Here is a 13,812-nt window from a genome sequence, read left to right on the forward strand (position 1 = left end):
TAGTAAGAGTTAGTTATTGAAGAAAGATGTTGCCCAATTTATGCAGTAGTTTAATATGAGAAGAATCATGTTTTAGTTTTTAGGAAATCGAATTTTAGTAAAACAACAAGTAGCCTGCTTCTGGTTTTGAATCCATGAAATAATTCTTGCCTATGATTACTTTTAGAACTGCTCCTATATTAACACAACTGAATGCCTGCAGAGTACTGCAGCTAGGAGTGAAGAGTAGTGGAGACGTTTAAAAATGGATATATAAGTCTTCCCAGAGAACTGACAGTTTTCTCTTCTAAAGATATAGCAGTAGCTACAAAAAGTAGAATATGCTTGTACTTTCATGTCCAGTTGAAAAGATTTCCATGAAGACCGCTTTTTAATCTGTCCAAAGTGTCTTAATCAGACAAAGTGTCCCAAGGACAAGAAGGAGACAGTATTACCTGATACACAGCTAGTTCTAATTACCTGGTGAGGCCACACCTCAAGTGCTGTGTTCGGTTTTGGGTCCCTCACTAGCTGTTCCTTGAAACACAAAATGGTCTGATCATGGATACCCTTTGGGTGACCTATGGCACCACAGCACTACTGTTTGAGGGACATTTCCTCCTCCTTGTGGCCAGTGCCAACCTTCCAAGGTGCACTTTGTGGCAGTTTTTCTCTCCTGCTCTTTCTTACCAAAGAAAGCTCCATCAGGGTGGAAACCACTCATAGGAAAGCATTCGGGTGCCCTTTGAGAAAAGATGAACTGCTGGTGCACTATGCCGATACAAGCAGGCAACATTTGTTATGAAGGACCTATGGCACCGTGTACCCCCTTTTCTTCCACCAACGTCTTTTCTAATTCCTTGTTTTCCTTTGAGGTTAAGGGAAAACAGGGACTGTCAATCATTACTTGGCAACTTTTATGTTTGAGATGTTTTAATGGATCAAAGATATTTGTTTCCTGTTGGGCTGCCAAGATAAAAACTCTTTAACAATTAATGTAAAAGTTGACAGTTGACTGCATTTCCAGCGTAACAGTATTGTTCTTAATAATATCAACAGTGCTGAAGGCCATAATCTATTAGCACCAGGCAACTTAATATCAGAGAGATAGGTTATAGCTATTACACCTCTTCTGGGAAATGACTGTGAAAGGTGCTTTATTGCAGAGGATTCAAGACTTACAGAAGTGATGGAACAGCTGGAAGAAGGACCAAGGCAGCACAGAGCTCTTCATCTCTGCTTTTTCAGCAAAGCATAGCTTTGCTTCTCCATTGAGGAAAGCGGGTTTGTGGATGAGTACTGGATAGGAACCCAGGAGATCTGGATGCAATTACATGTTGGCAGACAGGAAGCATAGCAGTAAACATTAAATCTGTTTTCCGTGACCGCATGTCCTAGAAGCAGCAATTCAAAAGGTTTAGCAAATTCATCTCCACAGCAGAACTTAATCTTGTAATTACTAGATATCTCATCAAGAAGGTATTGATTGAAGAGGCTGGGAAAAGAGCACAATGAAAGGAGGATACTCAGCAGCAATAAGAAATTAAAGGTTGATATGATTCAGTATAAAAGTGCCTCTCCTAAAAGTGGCAATATAATTGTTCAGCAAACTGCTACTGCATTTGACCATGATTTCTCCGTTTCTGGACTTTTCAATAGTGTTTTACTGAACTAGGTCCAGCCTTAAGGACTGAATTTAACAACTCTCCTACTTGAGAAAATCTGCACCTAGTTTTCAAACTTCCAAGTTTAGAGGTGCAAGCTCTAGGCTATTTAGGGAAAGTGTATCATGACTCTAATTACAAATATTTTGGTGAAACTGGGATGCTACTGCAGCTGTGTAACATACCTCTAATGCGAGGAGGAGCGGAATCAAGGCTGCAAGAAGTTAGAACCAGCTGATGTTTATAATTAGGGTTTTGAATGTGGTATCCTCCTGTTTTTTACTTTTCTCACTCAGGAAAGAGCTAGAGCATTGCATTTAGCAAAACATTATCTAACATTCTAATATGCGTTTTTATCCTTTGTTTTATTTCTTGTGTTTCTTAATCAATCAGAAAAAAATAAAAATAAAAAAACAGGTCTGAAAGACAAATCATTGCTTTAGATGTACAAAGCACTGTCTATCTTGAATGTTCAATGCCATTGCTGTGTTTTCAAAGATTCCCAGCTTGCAAGTTTAATACAAAGCAGTTCTCAGAAGAATTTATTATGCCAGCTTTCCAAATAACAGCCTATCCATGAGTATAGATTTCCTGAATGTGCTCAGTGTAAAAGATCAATTAAAGAACAGGCAGTCTGATGCTCACAATCTGTCTTTTAGTAAACATTTCTCTTTTGTCCTCAGCTGGAAAATTCCTGATGTGTTCTGAATAGTGGAGACCTTGACGAGCCTTCATGTTTGTAAAACAGACATATTTCTTCTTTTTTTTTTCTTTTTTTTTTCACACTTCTAGCAAAATTGTGCTAAGCCTCTCTCCCTAAATCCATTCCCCAGCCAGACAATGAGTTGACTTTCAAGTCAACGTTTATTGCATTGAACACAGCGTATAGATCCAGAGGGCTGACTAGAATTTCAACAAAGTTTCAGTGATTTTAGCCAATTACAGTATGTGTCAGAAAAGATCTGGCCCATGGAATAGACTCAGTTGCTGTTTTTGGACCCTACATTACAGGTAGTCCAGGTTTTTGCTTTCCTACTGGAGGACATTTCAAACAGTTGACTGCTTTAATAGTTAGAAACTTTTTCAAATATCCATTCTGATTGTGGTCATGGGCAGTATATACTCATTTGCTCTTGGACCAAAACTACCTTTTAGCTTCCGCAAACTTTCTCCTTCACTGAGTTCTGTTCCTCTGACTCATGTATTGACTGCAGGCATCAAGAACTCAGCCTCATATACTTACATATGATGCAGCTTAGAGGTAGCACCTGGACCAAGCAAATCTGGACTTCGTAATTCCCATAGCTGTCAAATAATGAATTCCTGAGCTGCACCTGGACTAGACGAGCTTTGAAGGTCCCCTCCAAATGAACTACCTATACAAGCTATACACATCCAGTGTGTGTGAGTCCTAGACACCCATGCTGGCAACTCCTAACTGTACAATACTCAACTGATAAAATCTAGACACTTGTCTCCTTGGCCATTTCCAGTTCATTAATTCTCTATTGATAGATTAAGTTTGCTCAGCTGAAGTCCATGACACAAGTTTCCACACACTGCAATTAAAGTGATGATTTCTTTTCAGTTGTACTGCATCAGCCTCCTTCAGCACTTGATCACAGATGGAAGAATTTGGTTCGTGGGCTTAATACTATGTCAATGAGGGGTGTAGTGCATCATATTCTTTATGACCAGAAATGCACAGGTCTGGAGACAGTTATGTTTACAAAATGGGAAGTATTCCCTCATTTCAATACAGAGCAAAAATAATGTTTTGTAATCAAAAACCAGGGAAAAAATACGAACAGGACACTGTGAGTCTAACCCTTGTGAAGTGCCATTGGAATAAGCTACATTTTGTTTATCTGATTCATGCACTGAATCAGGAAAGGCAAGTTTGGGGAAGACTAAATTTTTACAAGTGTAATGTTTTCTTACCTATTGGTAAGCACAATACAGGTGAGATCCCACAGATACCTCCTACCAAGTGTAACAGTGCAATCCACATTGTGGCAAAAGTTGCCACCAAGCTGAGCTTAAATATAAAACATCTTGCCATGTCCAAGACCCATTTACAGTCCTCAGGGGATGCTGACAGATCTTTCTGCTGGCATATACTCAAAATCATCCACGATTGTCTCCAAATTGCTCTGTTCTCATGGATAGCAAGAAGTATGAACAACGAGATTCTAAGATAAGAATTTCTGTCTTAGCAGCAGAAGGCACAGCGAGATAAATTTAATAGTTGAAATGAAATTCTGAAAACGTGGCTTGTAAGGACAACATGATAGGATGAAGTTCACATCTTTTGCTTGGAAAATGTCTTTTTTCTTTTCCTATTTGCGTTCTCAACAATGGTTGGATCGTTTTTATTCGTATATGAAAAAAGAACCAAACCCAGAAAGTTTCAACTAGGAAAGTGAATGTTCTTCCTTTTCTAATAACTGGAGATGTGTCTGCCTATCTTTGTGCATACCAAGTCTCTTAAACAAACAAACAAGCCAACAAAACAAAAAAAAACAAAACAAAACAAAACAAAAAAAAAAAAAGCAGTGCACTGAAATTACATAACATTAATAATCTGTGATCTCCTTCCTTAAACTGTTCTGTTACTTTCCCCAAACCACAAAAAAGCAGCTATTCGATTTCTGTGTTACACACTGCCTGTTGTTTGTCAGTAGGAAAAATTCAGAGTAATAACAATGCTTATTGCTTTAGGAGCAATAATAAAATGTGTGCTTGCCTTCAGATTAGCTATCACTATTTTTCCTGCAGAGACTAAGAGAAGTATAAAGAAGTGAAAATCCATGTTGTTGTATATAAAATAGTCTATAAAGAACTGCATGGGGAGTTAGCTGTGTTGACATTAATGGGTCTCATGCAGCTAAATTCCTGCTCACTACTTATAAAACATGCAAGATATGAAATTTAGGATCTTTATCATAAAACACAAATTAAATCAACACAGTCTACTTAAGAGAGGAGGAATACATTTAATTTCATTAGAAAATAATAAGCCACACCAGCATTTGGACAAGAATGAAGCCTGTCTGCTAGAGTAATTTTTTTATTTTATTTATTTTATTTTTTTTTGTAGCACAGTTTTATACCCTTGTATCACTACCAGCATGCCAAGGTCTCCCCGGTACAATGGTTCTCAGGCCAACAGGATGCTCTTTAAGTCCTTCTTGGATGGTGGAAAGCTTTCCCAGCCACAGTTACCACTATATCTCCGATGCAGCTATCATAATGCAATAAAGTAAAAGAAACTCTATTCTGGAATAATTCTCAGCTTGAGGAGAGAAACAGGAGCGAAGTTGGGAGAGAAAGTAAAGGAAGTGGAAGAGAAATATTTGGAGCAAGGTAACATGATGCATCAGCGCAAAGGTGGTGAGGAAAAAAAAGTTGTTTTCTAAGCCTCAATCAGATGACCCGTCTATTGGACCAAGTGTCAGTAGCTGATAGCACAGAGCCTACATGGAATGCATGGGCTGATGACATGGAGGCGCTGCAAAACAGGAACCTGTATTTCTGAGTTCAAGAGAAGCCAGCAGTCCCTGCCTGCCAGAGAGGTTCAACACTCAGCAACAGCTTTCTTCCATGAGGGATAGCCCTCATATCTCTAAAATGTTGTATATTAGCACACTGAACCTCTAATTTAGAAAAGGAAAATCTAGCCTGGCTAGCAAGGTTTGAAAAATTTTCCAGCCTCTGCCTTAGACCATGCTGACTGTCTAATTTAACTGGAAGTTAACCAACCAGAAAGGCTGTGCAGCTAGGAGAAAAACTCTCAGGATGACAGAAAGGCTCATGGAGTCTTCAAAAACCTTTTTAACAAAGCATGTTTTCCTTTCTGTTCTCCATCCTTACCTCCTGCTCTTCTCATGCTTGCAGATCTGCAGAGATGATCACAGGCACAGTGCGCGACCAGAGTTACCATTAGTTAGTCAGATTTTGGTGTGACCAGAGTTAGGCATATTTTGTGCCACTACTGTTTTACCTTTACCTCATTCCTTACCTAAAGTCTCCATTAACCTGGAGCAAACCATGTAGCTATATTTCAATACTGTATGTTCTACACTGTGCTTTTTTGTTTGTTTGTTTCCACTAATACATTTTCACTTGACAAGTGCTTGTTATAGGCTAAATCATACTCCGGTGCTCTAAAACAATGGATCATCTGACGTAAGAAGCTTAAAAACTTACTCTTTCCACTGCTTTGATTGCTCATTTGTAAAACAACTGCAAAATGCTGCCAAACAGCTTCACTGAATTTTCCACTAATGGTCAGGTGAATATTTGGCACAGTAAAAATAGGAAATCTGGGAAAGAATTGACACTTCAAGTTAGTTTCCAGCCTGAAGTCCATTTCCAGGTTAAGGAAGACCCCAAAATGAGACTGAACCTGGTCCGGAACACAGTTTTGTCTGTTTTGCCTGATGCATTTTTGCATGGTGCGTAGCACAGTATCTCTCTTTTGTACAAAGAATATATTGGTATTGCACAGAGAACGTCTTTTATGTGGATATAAATAATGGAAGAGAAGTCCTGGGAAGAAAAAAAGATAAAAACTGGGAAGAAAAGTCCTTTAAAACACTCTGCCACTCCGCATGACAAACTGGAATATTTTTTTTTGAAAGCTCAATACATTTTTCAGTTTGCTCACCAAGTTCTGAAGCAGGAATGGACAGGTGTAAAAGAGCAGCCTCCTGACTGTCACGTTCTTTCTTTGCCTTCTGATTTCTAGAAGAAGGCTAGCATTTGTTCAAGAGGTGATACATTGCTTGCCTCACATGTTTCTCATCCACCCAGATACAGAACTGACTGTAACATCTCTTTCAGACACAAGTGTTCCAGAACAAAGAAATAATAACCAATCAGCAAAATAATATTCCCCCTTTTCCTATCATTTCTTGATCTCACAGGGTGAATCACAGTCTCAGCAGACAGTGTCTGTGTAAGACTTGGTGAACTCAGTGCAAGTCATCAATCTCTCTGCTACACACAAGGTGAGCTGATGAGCGTCTGACCCCTGTTTGCTCCCTCAGGGACCTGCTGACTGGATTTCAAAGTTTTCTCACACAGCCTGAGGCTGGGCTACTCATCAGCTGCATGCAAGAACATGAACAGGATCAGAGAAAGCTCTCAGAAAATTGACCCAACTTCTACTTGCTAGCAACGTGGAAGAAAAGCAAGTGCAACAGTGACGAGAATGACACCTTGTTTAAAGTCAGTCACTCAACAGAGTGAAATAAACCTGCAATGCTGCATTGACAAATTGTACACAGTGGTTCTCCCCATGATCCTTCAGCTGATAAAAGTTACCTGTATTTCCAACACTGCCACAACAGAGGATAAATTGATGATCAACCAATTGTAGGCCCAACTTTGTCTTTCATTTCAAAGGAAATGACTCCTTTGTATTACGTATACATGGACACACATGCACATCTCACTAGGATTGGGTTCATGGTCTGGGAAACCCACCAGCCCATCACTCTCAGGGTTCAGGAACCATTGTGATAAATGCTAATGCTTCCTAAAGCCATCAGCCTCGAGCAGTCCTGACACCTGCATGTGAACTACAGCATAGTCATGTTTTGTATGTCATATACTTTGACTCCAGGCATCCTTGAGAACAAATTAAATTATATAAAGTTGCTTACTCACCAGTTGCACTTTTTTATTAAAAGCTTAGCAGGATGAATGACCTCAAAAGGCCAACACTCAGCATGAGACAAGAGAGAGAAATCCAGCATGGAGGGGACATTTTAACCTGTTTGTTGTTAAGGGACAAGGTTCATCACCACAGATCAGATCATCTCATCTCCACCTGCAACAAACCTATCTACATCATCAGAGCTTTATCTGCAATTTTTCATCCTAGAAAGCAAAGCCAGCAAGCCAGAAGGATTACCAATCTTTTCTTGCTGTGTTAGTCCTGTCATGCACTTCTGTAAAGGCTCAGCCTGATGCAGTGAGCATCAGCCCAGCAGGTTTCACGTCAGTGCTACCACCTGAAGTAACTGATCAAGGAGACAGCCACAGGAGTTTTAAAATACATACAGTAAGTCCTCAGGTGGCAAGATAAAGGTGTTTGTGATTTTTTAAGTCATGAATCTGCTTGATAAATTCCTCAGTCTGTCACTGGCTTTTATGTTAAGAGGAAAATGTAGGTTTTTGTGTCTCAAAACTTTCTCTAGAAATTCTATTTCCAGATACACAGGACCGTTCATTCCCCTGGGGACAGTGAACCCACCAATGGAGGGTGAGCGGAGCTACCTTCATCATTTCTATCAGGCTAGTCAGGTTTACAGCACTCACCTTAAATCCCACTGCCAAATACAGGTAAGACTTGAAGCGGGAGGAGGATGCATTTCCATGGACTGTCTTCCCAGTGGTGATTTGAGGTGTGGGGTTGCCAGCTCCCAGGCAGACCTTCTTCCTCCCACCTCCACCACGCTCTGCTGCAGCAAGACAAGTGCTTCTGTGAATATGCTGTGGACTGGATCCCAGTGGAAAGTAGCCCTTCAAAAATAGCAATTTTTTAACTGAATCATTTTCCAAATCACACTCTAAAATTACTTTCCTTCCTGGCAAGCTCCCTGCAGCTCTCTGGTTCACAGGCGAGTGTGGATTTGCAGGCTGCAGGTTTCTCGAGAGCTGCATCCATCCCATTCTGATTGAAATAATACAGACTGGGGGATGAGAGGCTGTAGAACAGCCCCATGGAAAGGGATTTGGATGTTTTGGTCAATGACGATTTGAACATGAGTCAACAGTGAGCCAGGGCAGCCAAACCCCTTAACCTGAGGTGCGTTAAGCATAGCATAGCTACGGTTGAGAGCAGCAATTGTCCCACTCTACTCTGCACTGGTGTGGCCTCACCTCAAGTACTGTATGCAGTTTTGGGTACCACAATACAAGGACATACAACTATCAGAGAGTGTCCAAAGGAATGCAACAAAGATAGTGAAGAGTCTAGAGGGTAAGATGTATGAGAAGCAGTGGAAGTCAGATGGATTGTTCAGCCTGGAGGAGAGACTGAGGGGAGGCCTCATGGCAGCCTGCAGCTCCCTCAGGAGGGGAGCAGAGGGGCAGGTGCTGAGCTCTGCTCTCTGGGGACAGCGACAGGACCCGAGGGAACGGCATGGAGCTGGGACAGGGGAGGGTCAGGCTGGGAGTTAGGAAACATTTCTGCACCCAGAGGTGGTCAGGCACTGAGACAGGCTCCTAAGTGGTCATGGCACCAAGCCTGACAGAGTTCAAGGAGCATTTGGACAATGCTCTCAGACCTCAGGTTTAATTTTTAGGTAGTCTTGTGCTGAGTCAAGAGTTGACTCAGTGACTCTCGTGGGTCCCTTTCAACTCAGGATATTCTATGATTCTGTGATTGACTATGGGGAACACGTGTTCAAAAGAAGCCAGCATGCAATAAATCTCACCTTAGCAGAGATTTTTTTCCAAAAAGCTTCTCTTCTTTCTTCCAAGTTATTGACAAGAGAAATGGCAGGCTGCAGCACGCCTTCACAGCCTAATTGGCCATTCATTCCTTTCAAAATAAACAGCCCTTATCTTGGGGAACTGAAGAATACCAATCTGTTCTGAAAAGTCTGGCTCCAGTTGTGTTGAACAAGGTGAGCTAAAAGAAAAAAAAAAGAAAAGAGAGAGAAGTGATTATTTGGTTACCTATTATGCTACATGAATTCTACAGATGGTTGTGTATTCAGAAAATATCCTTTATAAGCTTTCAGAGACATTATGGAGTTGTTTTCCATGGAGCTTTAGAATACTGCATAGCCATTTTAAAAATCCCTTGAATGTCTAGACACTGGCAGATTTCCCTACACAAAGTAATAATGGAAAGAAAATTAGCAAAACAAACAGGAAGAACATAACCCACCAGAGTGGAAGGTTTGGCCATTAAAGTTGCATGTCACCAAAGACAGAGATGAAAATAAGTCATCCGCATGCTGAACAAAATGCACAAGATGCTGGGTGCCTTCAGCTTCCATTGGCTTTACTGGCAAGTAAGTGTACACTAATGTTGTTTGAAATTAGCTAGCAAGCCAAAACTCACATGTGGCTGATTCCTACTTCTTCCCCTGAATTGATTTTGAGTTTGGGAATAAAAGAAAGGGTTCTCAAAGGATTCCAAAGTTTGTTTCATCAACTTCTTCAGCTCTGCTCTGATGACAGACTGCTACCGATGGAGTAACAAAGCATTATACGGCACAGAGCTACCTGATAAACATTCCTGCCAGTTTCAAGACAGACTGCAGCTATAGCTAACCCCACTGGCTGCAGTAGCTAACACCTATCTTCAAGACAAGCTATGAGCCTGGTTGTTTTCTCTCTCCCCTCGCCAGAAGATCACCCCAATGCAGGTAAAAGATAAGAAATGTTATATGGCTGTTCAGGTCACTGTTCTGGTATTGTGTTTCAGAACCCACCAAAATACTCCCAGAAGAAGAAGTGGCATTAAGAATGTCTAAGGTACCACCACAGGTACCAAGACCAAAAAAAAGTGAGGAAGAGCACCACTGTGTATTGCATGCAGTTTGTTAAAGCATCCAGACTAACCAAAAGACGATTCAATGAAAAGTAATTTCTTTGTCATGCATTATAAATCAAAAACTAAACAGTGTTGGACAGTATGAAGAGTAAAGGAAAAGCAGCTGCACAACAATCACAGCTACAGTAACATTTACAAATCTATAATTTGTCTTCAGTCATCATTACAGTAGAAAATATGTCAGGTTAGTTCAAACCAGCCATACACTTTAGGTCAGGAACTGTACTGCACATCTATATTCATATTGCTGAGGACACCTCCAAGTAATTACTTGAGACAATTCCATTCCAAGATAGTGGTTAAAAGCTGCTAAAGTACCCACATATTATTTTTTTCACCCACAAGATATTTGCTGCAGTATCAGAGGGGACATGTACAAGTGAAGCTTGTACTGAAACCAAGCATCCAACTGTGGAGGTCTTAGTATCACCAAGGTCAAAAGAAGTGGCCTTGCTGACATGATTGTGAGTCACACAGTCAAACCAGCAATGGGAATTTAATGATTTTGCCTACAAAAGAGAAGGAGAACTGTTCCCTTGAAAGGAATAACTGTAGCTGGGCTGTTTTAAAATACCATACTAAACTTTATTCTCTAACAACAGGACATGATGTTCAGTGTTATGACCTATTTTCAGACAATGGTTTAATTAAACATTTAATGAAGGCATCTCATTTCTATGCATGAGCTCCACTCTAAACAACCAAGCTAATAATGTAAACATCACTGTTTGATTATTAAAATAATTGTTTTCATGAACACCAGCCCTCTGACAAACAAAATAGCTGATACTATGCGTATGAACAGAGGAAGCTGGGCCCCAGTAAACCCACAGTGCAGGAATCCAATTTTAGCAAAAAAAATAGATGTACAGTTGACCATCAGCACTGAAAAAATTACTAGGCAAATATTTTAAAACACAGTAATATTTTGGCCAAATGCATGGTGATTTTTTTTTCAATTAATCAAGCACATTTATTAAAATAATCATTCATTTAAACAAACAACTGCCTTTAGGAATTCTCCCCATGTCAAGATGCAGCAGAGGCTTCAAGACATTTCCTCAAACTCTGGTATCTGTATCAGATTAACAGAAACTGGGACCTTCCTTTAAGGCAAAGTCCTGTAGAGGATTTGTATCCAGCAAAAGGAGGTTTCCAAAAGTTAGTTGCTTAGAAAAGAACTATGCATTTTCAGCAAGAACTTTAATAAAAAATAAATGGACATTTCTTCCCCCCCCTCCTCTGAGCCCTAGCTTTATAGCTAAAAAAAAAAATAAGTATTATCGCAAAAACAGTGACAAATTTCAAGATTTAAGTAAAAATTTTAGTGAAATGAGTTGTCAAAACATTTTGAAAATGTGACAAAGCTCTAATTCTTAGAAGCTAAGATTCAGTGATGCATAGAGTATGGTATTTTCAGTGCTGGAGTAGCTAAACCGTGTTCTTTGGTGATTAAGTTTCTTTCTTTCTTCGTGAAAAAGTTACTGGTGCATCTCCTATCTATTATGTGATTCCAATCAGCATCTTAGCAGCAGATCCCTTCATAGACAGGACATCTCCTGGAAGGTCACAGACTCCAAAGTCAGTCAGCTTCTAGTGCCGGTAAAAGGTTCCATTATGGGACCAGGCATGTCATACACAAGTTACAGAAACTTTTCTAACCATCTGCCAACTAAAAACTTCATTGCTTTTTCTCAAAAGGTGAAATTGCTGTGCACTCCACAGAGTTGGACACTCATTTTTTAATGTTTTCAATGAAAAAAAAAATCAGAATTATTTCCTCTGTAAAGACATAAATACCATGAATTTAAACCCCAATATTCACCTGCAGCATCATAATTTCTGTGAATTCAAATAGATTAGATTAGCTTTACAGAAGCTGACACGGTAGATTGCACATAATCAGTCCTGGATTACCAGAGTAGAAATTACAGACACTGAGTAGCCCGTATCTGAACTATTACCTTACACTTGTTTAGATGGGTTTTCATTAGGTATGCCATACTTTCCTAATTCTTTTCACTTCTTTTGTCATTGAAATATGCTCTTACTTTTACAGTTATTGACTTTGTGGTTTATTGGTTTAATTATTTTATTTTTATTTGGTTTTAGCATTTTTAATCATTACCAACTGACACTGAAATAAGAGCCACTTTTTTTTTTACACAAGTGTAAATGTGTTAAGGGCTATTTAAACATGACATTCAAGTACCTTGTAAACTAAGTTGTTGCATTTTATCTGTCCTCTTTTCCTGGAAAGACAGCATAAGTGCAAACCCAAGTCATTTTCTTCACTTGGCGAGGACGAACAGTCTGTTAGGAATGGAGAAGTCTCCTGTTACTGATATGGCCAGAAGATAACTGCCCACAACATGAAATCTCAGGGCAAAAATTTCAGCAAGATCTATCCAATCCCACATAAGAAATAAATGTGTGAAGAACTGCTATGGAGAAGTCCTAGGGACAGAAAATAATAATTTGGAAAAAGGCATCAACCAAGTAATTTGCCTGTGTGAAAACATACAAAACCCGAATTTAATAAATGAATAAATATATAAAAGGAACTAAACCCCGTCCATGTGAAGCTGACAGTGGCAGCTGTAAACTGTAAGGTGTATTTGCTCTTTCAAACCCTGATCTTTCCCACGTTACCGTCCCATGCATGCCTGTTTGCACGACTGTCATCACTCCCATCCTCTTTGCAGTACTTTCTCGGTGTGAATTTCCATTCCCTTTCTCTAAAAATGCAACTCTTGTTATTCACTACAAGACTCTCAGGAAAGGCTGCAGTTCTTACCGCAGCCTAATGGGTGAGAAAGGATGTCGGGCTTGTTCTGAGGATAACAGCGAAGAAACTATCCACAGGGTTGGGGAGGGAAAGGACCTTTGAGATGCTAGCTAAAACTGGTTAAGAATTTGGCACCGAAAACAAGCTATAACACGGTGCTGGGTCTAACTTTGAGCAGCCCAGAAACGGGAGTGGGGTCAGAAGGGGTAACCCGTGCACCTAAAGATGGCTGAACTAAACCCATTCCTGCTCCCTCGGCCAGCACCGGCTCACTCGAAAACACCTCCCCGAGCAGCGGGCACCGCGATGAGATAAAAGATTTCCCGGCGAGGAGCAAAGCCCCGCAGCTCCGCGGTGCTCACCCGCATCCCGGGCGCACCGGGGGGGGGGGCTGCCGCTTTGGCAGTGCCCCCCCGGGGGTGCGGACTCCCGGGGGGTGCGGACCCCGTCGGGCCGAGGGGACCGGGGCTACCGGGGCTACCGGGGAGGCCGAGGGCCGCGAGGGGACCGAGGGGGCCGAGGGGGCCGAGCCGCCCCGTCGGTCGCGCCGCCCCCCGCCCCGCTCCGTCCCGCCCCCAGCCCGGCGTGGCGGCCCCCGGGGGCGCGGCGGCAGCGGCGGCCGTGCCGTGCCGGGCCGGGCCGTGCCGTGCCGGGCCGGGCGGCGGCTCGGGGCAGGCCGCCCGACGGGGATGCGGCTCCCCGGGGGCCGCGCCTGCCGCTGCCGCCCCCCGCCCGCCGCCGCCCCATGGGCACCGCGCTCGGCCGGCCGGGGCGCGCCGGCGAGGCCCCGGGGGCGCGGGCCG

General features: G+C 41.7%; 1 long non-coding RNA gene across 3 annotated transcripts in view; it reads right to left on the reverse strand.

Annotated features, from left to right (window-relative positions):
• Positions 1 to 13,582, reverse strand: part of LOC106014735 (uncharacterized) — a 72,000-nt gene extending 58,418 nt beyond the window's left edge. Inside the window, exons 1-4 of one of the 3 annotated variants that reach the window (XR_011808049.1) lie at positions 13,019 to 13,582; positions 12,434 to 12,534; positions 9,092 to 9,288; positions 7,971 to 8,110 (exon numbers count right to left, since the gene is read on the reverse strand). This is a non-coding gene — a long non-coding RNA (uncharacterized lncRNA). Of the gene's footprint in view, positions 1 to 7,970; positions 8,175 to 9,091; positions 9,289 to 12,433; positions 12,535 to 13,018 lie in introns of all 3 variants that reach the window. The other 2 variants (XR_011808048.1, XR_005264311.2) reach the window with 2 other exon arrangements.
• Positions 13,583 to 13,812: the final 230 nt, after the last annotated feature.

The sequence above is a fragment of the Anas platyrhynchos genome, chromosome 3, assembly GCF_047663525.1.
Source record: "Anas platyrhynchos isolate ZD024472 breed Pekin duck chromosome 3, IASCAAS_PekinDuck_T2T, whole genome shotgun sequence".
Lineage (NCBI taxonomy): Eukaryota > Metazoa > Chordata > Aves > Anseriformes > Anatidae > Anas > Anas platyrhynchos.